Source organism: Lethenteron reissneri, unplaced genomic scaffold (assembly GCF_015708825.2).
Source record: "Lethenteron reissneri isolate LAM-NWPU_2019-01 unplaced genomic scaffold, ASM1570882v1 scaffold_1423, whole genome shotgun sequence".
NCBI classification, from domain to species: Eukaryota; Metazoa; Chordata; class Hyperoartia; order Petromyzontiformes; family Petromyzontidae; genus Lethenteron; species Lethenteron reissneri.
In genome coordinates, this window is record NW_026891139.1 from 71,536 (window position 1) to 85,220 (window position 13,685).

Sequence of the window (13,685 nt, forward strand, 5' to 3'; positions counted from 1 at the left end):
CCTACGTTGAACTTTTTTCGCACCCTACGTGGCCAAACACGCTCATCGGAGTTTAGTCGGTTTCGTGAATATCATCGGCGGGTTTCTCTCTCCCTCCCTCCCCCTCTCTCCCCACCTGCGCCACACACACCGCCAGGTTCAAAGACTCGCAGAGCTTCCGCCTGCAGGGCAAGCGCCACCGGACCTTCAGGAACGGCACGTAATAAAAATAAAATAAAAATAATTATTTCACTAAGTTGTATGTATTTTATTATTGGGGTCTGTGGTATAATGGATAAAGCGGCTGCATGCAGACTGGAAGTTGTGGGTTCGACTCCTGCCAGGCGCGATATACATTTATTTTATAGATATGTTTTATTTCTCGTCACATCTCTAACGCCTGGACAGGGGCTTCAAAACAGCAAAATCGAGGTCAAGCTGGTTCACCAATGTGAACATGTCACGACCATTAACGCTGGGGCATTACATTTAAAATTTGATTAAAAAAAAAATATTCCCCGTGGGGGATGCGGGAATCGATCTGGCTACCTTAACAACAGAAACATCAGAATACTTAGTGGCGTGCTCACGCGACCAGGTGCGCTGATGTCTCCGTAGCATCGAGAGGGTCCTAGTGTCGTTGGTAGCGTGCAAGTTGTGTGTGTCATCTTCTTGGTTCTTTCGGTGAAGTCGCGTAGAATGGAAATAATGAAAAAAAAATTTTTTTAACGTTTAATTATTTATTTTATGTATAATAAAATGAAAATAATAAAATAATAAATGTGATACCTGATAAACTAATTATTTTTTTAAGTATAATAGAATACAAATAATAAAAATACAATCCTTTAAATACTTATTTTATTATGTATAATAAAAGAAAAAGAATAAAATAATAAAAATAAACCTTAATAAAATAATTACTTTAGTATGTATAATAAAATAATAATTTTATTATGTTTTATTTTTATTATAAAACATAATAAATTATTTTATTATGTGTCATAAAAGAATATTTTTATGATGTTTTATTTTTATTATTTTATTATTTCCATTCTAGGTGACTTTACCGAAAGAACCAAGAAGATGAATCCCTGCAGTCACGAAAGCTTTACACCGACGTGTGTGGTCGTGAGCTCTGTGTTGCTAGTAAGACAACTCACAGCGTATATCCTTGTACTGGACGTGCATTTGAGATGCGTTCACTTCTCGTACGTTATTTCAACCATATTTTTCCTTTAAAAATACTGTGATCACAACTTTGCTCAATATTTTAAACATGTTCTTTAATTTTTTTATCATTGTGTAATAAATAAAATAACTTAAAATAATAGGTGTCAGAGTGTGTGTGGATTGCACGTTCGTTGTTCTTGTGTTTGATGACTTGGACTTCTGGACGAATGGCTTCAGTCGAAAAAGACGTCAATGGGGAAATCGACGTTTACGTGTTAGATTTTAAGAATATGTTTTAACTGTTGAATTCCTATTGGGATATAATTTGCCTAGTTCCTTCCTGTTTGAGCAAGCGTATTAATAAAGATTTCGATACGAGTATTAACGTGAATTTTCTTGCAGATTAATAAAGACCTGAATTGTTTTTAAAGATGACTGATCGTACGTTATTTCAACCATATTTTTCCTTTAAAAAACACGGACGAGTAGACATACACACACAAGTGTGCTTATAAACACGACTGTCTATACAGCGATGTGCATTCACACACGAGTGTGCATGTGTTTCTACGAGTTTTAACTGTAATTTACTTGCAGAACAATTAAGACCTGACATGTTAAAGATGACTAATCGTCCCTTATTGAAGAAGGGAAATAAAATAATAAAAATAAAACAATACATTTTTTTATAAAATTATTTTTATTGTTTTATTTTTATTAAATAATAAAAAAATAATTTTCAACCGAATAAAATAACTTTATAAAATTATTTTTTTAATTTTATTATTTCCCTTCTACGTGACTTTACCGAAAGAACCAAGAAGATGAAGAAGAAAATAAAACATAATAAAATAATTGTATTATGTTTTATTTTTATTATTTTATTATTTCCCTTCTTTGTGACTTTACAGAAAGAACCAAGAAGGTTAATTTACTTGCAGAACAATAAAGACCTGACATGTTAAAGATGACTAATCGTCCCTTATTGCTACAATGTTCATAGCGAACACGTGTGGAGGCGAGTTTCAGGTGAAGCATCTCCATCACACAAGTTCACCCTCACCTGGCAGCATCGTGGCTGTCCGCTGATCACACTCATGACGTCACACTCATGACGTCACACGCACGAGCTGTAGGGGCGGGGCTCTGTCCGCTCAGTGGCGCTGTTTTCATTCATTGAGCACCACGAGCGGGGAGTCTCATCCCTGTAGTTCCCTGTTGTGGTGCCGCATTCATCACCACGTTGCCCCTCAATTCATTGTACGACACAATATGAAAATAAGTTGTGTGTTCCACTACACATACTTACATGGGTACACATATACACTCCCTTGTACACACAACCACACACGAGTGGACATACACAGCGGTGTAGAAAAATGCACGAATGTGCATCCACCCCGCTTTGTACACACAAAGATAAATATCCCCCGTATAGCCTTAACAGACTGTAGGGGCAAGTGCTGTTAGCGAGCACCTATGAAGGCCGCAACGGTACACGAGGGGGTGGGTGGCCAGCACCACGCCCGACCGCCTTTGTCTCCCCAGTGGCAATGTTTACACACCGCACCAGGTACTCATGTGAGGCTGAGTCGACCTAGGGGAGGCCCGGGACCGGTTCAGATAATCGTCACTGGTGTTTGCCGTGAGCGGGAATCGAACCCGTGTCGCCGGGTTCATAGCGCAGCGCGCTAACCGCTACACTATCGCTCCCCACATATACACTCCCTTGTACACACACCCACACACGAGTGGACATACACAGTGCTGTAGGAAAATGCACGAATGTGCATACACACCGCTTTGTACTTACACACGGGTGCACATGCATACACGAGTACGTACACCCATTTGTGCATCTATACATACAACACATATGTATAGATGCACAAATGAGTGTAAATGCATCAGGGTGTAGATACATGCACAGTGTAATTGCACACAGCAATATACATAAACACATGTGCACGTGTAGAGGTGATACGCGCTGGGATTAGAGATCGTATGCCAGCGCGTAATGATTGGCTGTGTAGGTGGTGACGTGCGCTGACGGTGGAGGATCAGGGGTCAGCGCGGGGTCGTGGGTTACGGGGTACTGATTGGCTGTGGACGGGTGACGTGCTGAGAGGGAGTGATCGGGTGGCAGCGCGGTGTGATTGGTGGAGGAGTGTTAACACGCGCTGGGGAAAACGGATCGTAGAGAGAGTGTGTCGTGATTGGTTCATTAAGGAGCGATGCTCACGTTGAAGTACGCATCAGCTCCGCCTCTCGTGAGCAGGGGATATAAAAGGGGATGCACACAGGCGTGAGGGCAGTGTGTAACCAGCGAAGAATGACGACGGGGATGAAGACCTAGGGCCCTGCGGTACCTAGTCCCGCTGTCCTAACGGGACCGGGACTCTGTGTAACCCAGAGGCGAGTGTAGTGTGTGTAGCCATAGGCGTAAGGTCTACACGAGCCGAATGCAGTGTATTGTGTAGCCAGGGACATAGGGTCTACACGAGTCGAGTGTATTGTGTAGCCAGAGGCGTAGGGTCTACACGAGTGAAGGGTATCGTGTGTAGCCAGAGGCCTAGAGTTTACACGAGAGTAGTGGAGTGTGAAGTCGGAAGAAAGGAGACTACACGTTGTATTTTGATACGTAAAGATTTAATAAAAGTGTGTTCCCGTCAAGAAGTTCCTGCCGTCAATTCCCATACTTCAACTGGCGTCAGAAGTGAAACGGTCTTCCAAGCATGGATACAAGGAGGAACCGTCGGACCCACGGGATTGACCACGGGGACAACCTCGACGACGCGGGTCAACTGGCATCGGGGGGTGAGGAAGAGGAGTTGCCCACGGGGCAGGATCCGCCGACGGCGCCGGACGAGCCACGGGGGACTGACGCCGTGCTTCGCGAAGCGCACTCCCGTCTGGCGGAGCTGCTGCTCGCCGCCGCGTCCATCTTGGCGGAGATCAGCTCGTCGGGAGGAGCGGGAACGGCGGCCGACGTTCTGCAGGGTCGCCCTGCAGATTCCCGCCAAAACGATTTGGCGATGGCCGCCATTTCATCTGCACCGACTTTTGGCGGGAACGGCCATCACCACGTGGCAAGGGTTCTCCATGCGCGCCCGCTGACGTCACCAACGCGCGTGGCGGACCGCCATCACACACCCGCCGATGGGGCCGCCATCTTACACACCGGCGGGGCGGCAGAGAGGAAGCACGAGGAGGAGGACGACTTCATTTTTCAGCAGCGCCTTCCCACGTTGTCAGCCTTCAAGGCGGAAGGCGGGGATTGGAGCCAATTTCAGCGCAGATTTTTGGCGCATCAGGAGATGTCCGCCTGGTCCGACGCTACGGCACTGCGGGCACTGCCTGCCATGCTGCATGACAACGCGCTCGCGGCCTTCACGTCCGCACGCAGGTCGGACCGCTTCACGCTCAAAGATGCGCTGGCTCTCATGGCCAAGGTCTATGGTCCTCCCTCCGCGTGCCGCCATCATTTTTATGCAAGACGGAAGGCGGACACGGAGACCGTGCTCGCCTACCGCACGGCGTTGCTTGCTCTCGCCGACGCCGCGTTCCCTCGTATGGACGAGGAGGGCCAAGATGCCATGGTTTTGGAGCAGCTGCTCAAGTTGGCGCAGGACCTGGGGGTCCCCATCAACACGGCCGATGAGACCGATATTTCATCCTTACGGGTCGCCACAAGCATACAAGCGCACGAGGTCCTTCAACGTAAACAGGGAGTCGTCTGCAACGCTGCCGTGGCCTCAACTCCGGGCCCAGTTGTCACCGTGCCCCAAGTCGTCAGCCCACGAGAGGAGGCGTTCATCGCGGGACGACCGGGGGACTGGAGATCGGGGGGTCGTTCGCCTCTGCGAGCGGCCCGCAAGCTGGAGCAACCGAGATCTCCGACGACTGTCATCACCTGCTATAACTGCGGCCTCCGGGGCCACGTGGCCTCCGGTTGCCGCGCCCCACGTCAGCGCGCCATGGGACCTCGGCTGGACGACGACCAAGGCCCCAAGTCGTCCCTGCAAACCCCGGCAAGTCGCGGCACCTCACATGCTCGGCCCGCATACTCGGCACATATGGGTCGTCGCGTTGCGGCGGGGGAGAGCCGAGTAGAGTTCGGGAATTCGGTTCAGAGAGGGCGATTCGGCCGGGACCGGGGAGACATTAAATGGTCGGAGTTGGGGCACAGAATAGTGGCTGCCTCAGCGGGTTCATCCGTAGTTACCGGATCTATTGATGGGGTCGAGGTCAGGGTGTTAGTGGACACGGGGGCATCGGCGACTATTATATCGGATCTCATTTATAATATTCTCCCTGTACAATGTCGTCCGCTTCTTCCGGTGGATGTGCCATTTTACGCCGCTAACGGGGGATCCTTGGGCATTATCGGTCAGATTAGGGCATCCATTTGCATTGGTGATATCAAATTGTCGGGACCCGTTTTTGTTTCGTCCTCCCTGGCGGTCCCTTGTCTATTGGGCACTGATTTTTTGGCAAAAATGCCCATCAAAATTCTCATTGATCAGCGTTGCATTGAACTACCATCGGGTCGCCGTATTTCATTTTTGACGAGCCCTAATGAAATTCGGACGGCGTGCGCTACCATACAGGCGTTAGCGACACAGACCGTGCACGTGCCTCCGGGTTCACAAATGTTTATTCCCCTCCGGTTGCGGAAGCCATGGGTGAAGGAGGCCTCGGAACAGGGCATGCTTTTGGGTCCTTCTAATAGGGCTGTTGGAGGTCTCGATTTGTCGGTGGCTCACACTTTGGTGGGGGCTGACAGGGATCCGTTTGTGATGGTTTTAAACGCTGGGGCGCGGCCGGCCGTCATTCAGCAGGGCACCGTGCTAGCTCACGCGGCGCGGGTCCCTGCGGAGGAGAGGCTGGTTGCGCAGGCGGATCCGAGTCCCACGAAAAACGTTACATTGAAGGAGGACCTCGATTGGGTTGATTCGCTGTGCGCGGACTCTGACGATTTATCAGCGGTACAGTTGGGTGCGCTGCGCGGGTTGCTCATTGAATTTTCGGATGTCTTCAGTAAACATAAGTATGACATTGGGTGCACGGACCTGCTACGCCACCACATTGAAACGGGCGATGCGGCACCGGTCAGGCAAAATCCCTTCCGACTGAGTCCTGCTGAGAAGGAACATGTTCAGTCGGCAGTTAACGATATGCTAGAAGCCGACATTATTTCGCCTTCCTCCAGTCCTTGGGGAGCGCCTATTGTGCTCGTTAAAAAGCAGGACGGGTCCCTGCGATTTTGCGTCGATTTCCGTCGCCTGAATAAGATCTCTGTGGCCGACGCGTATCCGCTCCCCAGGATGGACGAGTCTCTCGACGCATTGTCTGGTGCGCGATACTTTTCGACTCTTGATTTATTATCCGGATTCTGGCAGTTGCCACTCGACGAAGAGTCTAAGCCTAAGACCGCATTTCGGACTCCAGGGGGCCTGTTTCAGTTTAACCGGTTACCCATGGGACTTCACTCCTCTCCGGCGACGTTTCAGCGTCTTATGGAATTGGTTTTGTCGGGCTTGCAGTGGGATACGTGCCTCATTTACCTTGACGATGTCATTGTTTTCGGTAAAACGTTTGAAGAACACCTCCAGCGATTGAGGGGGGTGTTCTTGCGAATGCGATCGGCTAAATTAAAGTTTAAACCGGCCAAATGCCACCTTTTTCGTAAATCCGTGAGGTACTTGGGTCACATTGTCGACTCTTCGGGGATTTCTACCGATCCTGCAAAGACGGACTGTGTCAGTTCGTGGCCAACGCCCACGTCAGTGTCAGACGTACGCAGTTTCATCGGTTTTGCTTCGTATTATCGCCGATTCGTTGAGCACTTTGCCACCATTGCAAAACCCTTGCACGCTCTAACGGCGAAAGGAGTGAAGTTCCGATGGGGACCGGAGGAGGAGGCTGCATTCTGCTCCCTCCGGGACGCCTTGGTTAGGGCCCCACCCTTGCGCTATCCGGACTTCGCGAGTCCCTTCTTGCTAGACACGGACGCTAGCAACACGGGCATTGGGGGAGTGCTGTCCCAAGTCGTTGGAGGGGTCGAACGAGTGGTCGCCTATGGTAGCAGGGTGTTGTCGCCGGCAGAGCAGCGCTACTGCGTCACCCGTCGCGAACTGCTTGCCATTGTTTTTTGTTGTACAACAATTCAGGCCATATCTCTATGGTCGTCATTTCACGGTCCGGACGGACCACGCGGCGCTCCAGTATTCATTGCGGGTCGCCCAGCCCTCGGGCCAATTGTCGCGGTGGTTGGAAGTCCTCCAGGACTATCAGTTCACGACTACGTACCGTAAAGGCTTGCGACACACAAATGCCGATGCCCTGTCGCGGTTGTTGCCTTGTCACAAATGTGCGTGCTTATCGGGATCGGCGCGCTGTAAACCGCCGGTTACGGAAGGTGGGGAGGCGTTGGTTGCGGCCGCGAGCACACCAATTGGGGATGGTCCCGCTACCCCTGGGGGTCAGGACTCGCTGCTCTCAATGTCATTGATTGAGTGGGGCCGTCTCCAAATGGCGGACAGCTCCCTGCTGGCATTGCGCCGCAAGACGGGGGGTTCCGAAGGTAACCACGACCGAACTGGCTCCTACGAGCTTAAGCAAGGCCTATTGATGAGATGGGACAGTTTGTCCCGGCGGCATGCGATTGTGGTGCCTGCTGCTGTGAGGGGGAAGGTTGTCTTGGCCGCACACGAACGCCTCTTGCATTTGGGAGTTAACAAAACGCTTGCCCTGCTTCAGCGTGACTATTATTGGCCGGGAATGGGGGGTGACGTGGTGAACATTCTGAAGGGTTGTGTTGAGTGCGCCAGACGGAAACCACCGCCTGTGCCAGCTAATCCACCGCTGCAATCCATCCAGGTCTCGCGCACTAATGAGCTCGTTGCACTCGACATTCTGGGGCCTTTTCCGGTCACGCCTAGGGGTAATAAGTACCTGTTGGTGGGGGTCGAATATTTTACCCGGTGGCCTATGGCGTGGCCACTCGCCAACCAGTCGGCGGCGGCTGTGACGGACGCCTTTGTCCAGGGCTACGTCCTGGACAAGGGGGCTCCCGAACGCTTGCTGACTGACCAAGGGAAGAATTTTTCGAGTAAATTACTGCAAGAGGTGTGCGACCTGTTGGGTACCAAGAAGGTGCGTACCTCCCCGTACCACCCGCAGACGGACGGGATGGTGGAGAGGCTTAACAGGACATTGACTTCTATGTTGTGCCAGCAGGTGTGTGAGGCGCATGTTGATTGGGACCTGCAGGTCCCTGGGGTCCTCGCCGCGTATAGAATGGCCCCCCATGCAGCTACGGGATTTTCCCCGTTTTATCTGATGTACGGTCGGGAAGCCGACCCGCCCATGGAAACGCAGCTGAGTCTGTCCGCACCACGAGCAAATTCGAAATTGGCAGAGCATATTAAATTTAATATTCATAAGCTGACAGAGGCAAGGGAGGCCGCACGGCTTAATTCACGGGCTCGCCAAATTGCAAACGAGCGGTTGCGGGCACGGAAGGTGTCCGTGCACAATTGGGAACCAGGTGACAGGGCCTGGCTGCATTGCCCGCAGGCACCTTTGGCTACGTCGCCTAAATTGTTGAAGCCGTGGCGGGGACCCGTGGAGGTCGTGCGGGTTGCACGCCCCCAGTGCGTTCAGATAAAATGGGGAAAACGCCGTTGGTACGTCCACCCCTCCCGACTGAAACCGTTCTCGCCTCCGTATGGCCTCCCCTTGTGTCATGAGGGCCGAGCATGTGACGTGACCAGCGACCCTGAGGGGGAATTGTCTTTGCCTGCTCCTCACATGTCTCCGCCTGATCCGCTCCCAGGTGTCTCGGAACTGACAGCTGCCGACCACCGGCGGCCGGATCTTGAGCAGCCGGAGCCACCGGACGGTCGCCAACGTCCCGTCCCATACGACGGACCGGCCAGACGGACTCGCGCTAGGTCGCGCTACTTTGTGTGACCTGCCACGTGAGGAGTCGAGGCAGCCGGAGCGCCTCGGCACTGCGTTTAGTCACAGAGACACTTGGCGCGTTCGGTTTCCGGTGTTCGCTTTTATTGTGTTCGTTTTCCGGTGTTCGCTTTTATTGTGTTGTTCGTCGGGCTGTATATTGCTTCATATTTAAGTGTTGTGTTGTGTTGTTGTTGTTGCGTTACGGGGCACACTGAGAGGTGGAGTTTCTTTGTTACTGCATTGACGTTAGGTTGTGTTGTTGGTTAACAGCCGGGCCGGCTGCAAGCTATGTGGGAGGGGGTGATGTAGAGGTGATACGCGCTGGGATTAGAGATCGTATGCCAGCGCGTAATGATTGGCTGTGTAGGTGGTGACGTGCGCTGACGGTGGAGGATCAGGGGTCAGCGCGGGGTCGTGGGTTACGGGGTACTGATTGGCTGTGGACGGGTGACGTGCTGAGAGGGAGTGATCGGGTGGCAGCGCGGTGTGATTGGTGGAGGAGTGTTAACACGCGCTGGGGAAAACGGATCGTAGAGAGAGTGTGTCGTGATTGGTTCATTAAGGAGCGATGCTCACGTTGAAGTACGCATCAGCTCCGCCTCTCGTGAGCAGGGGATATAAAAGGGGATGCACACAGGCGTGAGGGCAGTGTGTAACCAGCGAAGAATGAAGACGGGGATGAAGACCTAGGGCCCTGCGGTACCTAGTCCCGCTGTCCTAACGGAACCGGGACTCTGTGTAACCCAGAGGCGAGTGTAGTGTGTGTAGCCATAGGCGTAAGGTCTACACGAGCCGAATGCAGTGTATTGTGTAGCCAGGGACATAGGGTCTACACGAGTCGAGTGTATTGTGTAGCCAGAGGCGTAGGGTCTACACGAGTGAAGGGTATCGTGTGTAGCCAGAGGCCTAGAGTTTACACGAGAGTAGTGGAGTGTGAAGTCGGAAGAAAGGAGACTACACGTTGTATTTTGACACGTAAAGATTTAATAAAAAGTGTGTTCCCGTCAAGAAGTTCCTGCCGTCAATTCCCATACTTCACACGTATACAGCAGTGTGTATGCTCAGGGATTGCGTTTCAACACACACAAATATGCGAGCACGCACGATTGTACATACATACACACGTGTACAGACCCACACGTGTCCATGAACGAGTGTAAATACACACACGAGTGCACATGCACACGAATGTACCCACAGAGAAGTACACACCCATGTACATACACATGGCTACAGTTCCCTGCTGTAACGGCTGATGCTTATGCTAGAAGGTGGCATGTGTTGTAATTATTGCACAGCAAATGATGTGAGCGTGCTGTCTTGTTGATTCCAAACTTTGTCACGTTAAGGTGGTGCTTCGTCCTATCGGATTACTTGTTGATGTGGTGTGATGCGCATTGGTTGTGAGGTGTTTCAATTCCTGATTTTACTCTCGTTGTTAAGTGGTCTTGTTGAGCTAAAGTTGGAGAAAGACATTGCTCACACACGCTTACAAGCGATACCATTTCGATTATCAATAAAAGTGTATGACAGCAATCGTAATAATTGTCGTGAAATAAATTAAACAAATCACCTTGATTTGCTGACGCGCTCATATCAACACAAATACTTAAATATTTTTTTTATAAAACAAAGTCAGTACAGTTTACATTTGCACCTCTTAGTCCATATCGAACTGGACATCAGCATTTAGATACTTCAGACTCTATGTCGATGTTAAATCTTCTAAACTTGCATCAGTTTAAAGGACATTGTCGGGTGAATATTGGCAAATTAACACGAAGCACGGAATTATGCATGGATATGTAGATCTTTATTTAAACGGAAGCGTACAATTATGCAGTGAGATATGCATATATAGTAAGGTTAAATTACAATGGCCGGATTAGCTAAGCTATGTTGCTACATATGCGGATTGTTAATGTAAAAATTAACAATTGAATGCAAAGTCTATGATAATCCAAGACGAGAACAAAGGATTTGAATGCTAGAGGGGAGTTATAAGGGGCTTAAAATCAGACCTCAAGACCATTTCGAGAGGGATTTCGCTGAGGATAGACGCGCAACTCCTCGCTCTGCAGATTACCTTTCTCCTGCGAGACCCAGCCTGGCGAGCACGATTGCCTGGCGACTGGGAGAGTTCGTGGCGATCTCTTCAGACTGGTTACAGGGACATCGACACGCCGTGCATCAACAAGTAAGTGTCTTCGTTAGTGGATAAACTGGTAAGACTTCAGTGAGAGTTTGCTTGTGTGGATTTTATTTAGACATTCACGCAGCTTAGAGGGTGCTTTTAACTCTCAACAACACCCGCGACTGTTACTCTGCTCTGAAGAATCAGTCACATGGAGCAGATAAACTCTCCACAGCGCCACGCACACACGGGCGAGAAGCCGTTCAAGTGCTCTGTTTGTGGGAAGGCATTTGCACAGTCAGCACATCTTCACAGTCACCAGAAAACACACACGGGTGAGAAGCCATTCAATTGCTCTGTGTGTGGGAAAGCATTTTCACTGAAATCAAATCTTAACACTCACCAGAAAACACACTCGGGCGAGAAGCCATTCAATTGCTCTGTGTGTGGGAAGGCATTTGCGGATAAATCAAATCTTAACAGTCACCAGAAGACACACTCGGGCGAGAAGCCATTCAAGTGCTCTGTGTGTGGGAATGCATTTTCACGGAAAACAATTCTATGCAGTCACCAGAAGACACACTCGGGCGAAAAGCCATTCAATTGCGCTGTGTGCGGGAAGGCATTTTCACGGAAATCAATTCTTAACGATCACCAGAAAACACACTCGGGTGAGAAGCCATTCAAGCGTGCTGTGTGCGGGAAGGCATTTGTATGGAAGTCAGCTCTTCACAGGCACCAGAAAACACCCTCGGGTGAAAAGCCATTAAATTGCTCTACGAGGGAGAGGACATGTTCACAGTCATCACCCCGAAACAAGCATCAGAAGATCCGCAATGATAGGGAAGTGAAATCAAATAGTGAAATTCAAAGTGCTGCAATGAGTCCTGGAAAAAATGCATCTTTCGAACCTATGCAGGTCGATCCTGAGAGATTGCTGAATGTAGTGGATGTAATGAGTCCTGACGACAATTCAACTTTCGACCCCATGAAGTTGGATCCGGAAAGATGGCTGGATGTAGTGGAGTTTCTGAAAACTCAAACGTATTGAGTACATCTGTTAACTGTTGCCCTGTGTATATTCGTGTCTCTTATATATATTTTTTCAGTGATTTCCAGTACTCCGAGCTAGAGTGATGTTGTGAATGCTCTATAATGTGTTCAGATGAACGTATTCCTTTTAAGTTCCAGAAGTGTTCACTTATTTCAGGATGACAACAATGTTATACTTCTATAGATGCGTTGCTTCGTCTGGTGGTTGTATCATCGGGACTGGTAAATGTGTGGTGTTTATGGTAGAAGGTGCCATGTCATCTTCTCACAGCTAATTGCGTGTTAAAGTTTATTCTAGACTTCGTCACGTTAAGGTGGTGCTTTGTAGTCCTATCGGACTACTTGTTGATGTGTTGTGAAGCGCAGCGGTTGTGTGGTGGTTCAATTTCTAATTTTACTCTCGTGGTTAAGTGGTTTTGTTGAGCTAAAGTTGGAGAAATACTGTGATCACAACTTTGCTCAATATTTTAAACATGTTCTTTAATTTTTTTTTTTATCATTGTGTAATAAATAAAATAACTTAAAATAATAGGTGTCAGAGTGTGTGTGGATTGCACGTTCGTTGTTCTTGTGTTTGATGACTTGGACTTCTGGACGAATGGCTTCAGTCGAAAAAGACGTCAATGGGGAAATCGACGTTTACGTGTTAGATTTTAAGAATATGTTTTAACTGTTGAATTCCTATTGGGATATAATTTGCCTAGTTCCTTCCTGTTTGAGCAAGCGTATTAATAAAGATTTCGATACGAATATTAACGTGAATTTTCTTGCAGATTAATAAAGACCTGAATTGTTTTTAAAGATGACTGATCGTACGTTATTTCAACCATATTTTTCCTTTAAAAAACACGGACGAGTAGACATACACACACAAGTGTGCTTATAAACACGACTGTCTATACAGCGATGTGCATTCACACACGAGTGTGCATGTGTTTCTACGAGTTTTAACTGTAATTTACTTGCAGAACAATAAAGACCTGACATGTTAAAGATGACTAATCGTCCCTTATTGAAGAAGGGAAATAAAATAATAAAAATAAAACAATACATTTTTTTATAAAATTATTTTTATTGTTTTATTTTTATTAAATAATAAAAAAATAATTTTCAACCGAATAAAATAACTTTATAAAATTATTTTTTTTATTTTATTATTTCCCTTCTACGTGACTTTACCGAAAGAACCAAGAAGATGAAGAAGAAAATAAAACATAATAAAATAATTGTATTATGTTTAATTTTTATTATTTTATTATTTCCCTTCTTCGTCACTTTACCGAAAGAACCAAGAAGGTCAATTTACTTGCAGAACAATAAAGACCTGACATGTTAAAGATGACTAATCGTCCCTTATTGCTACAATGTTCATAGCGAA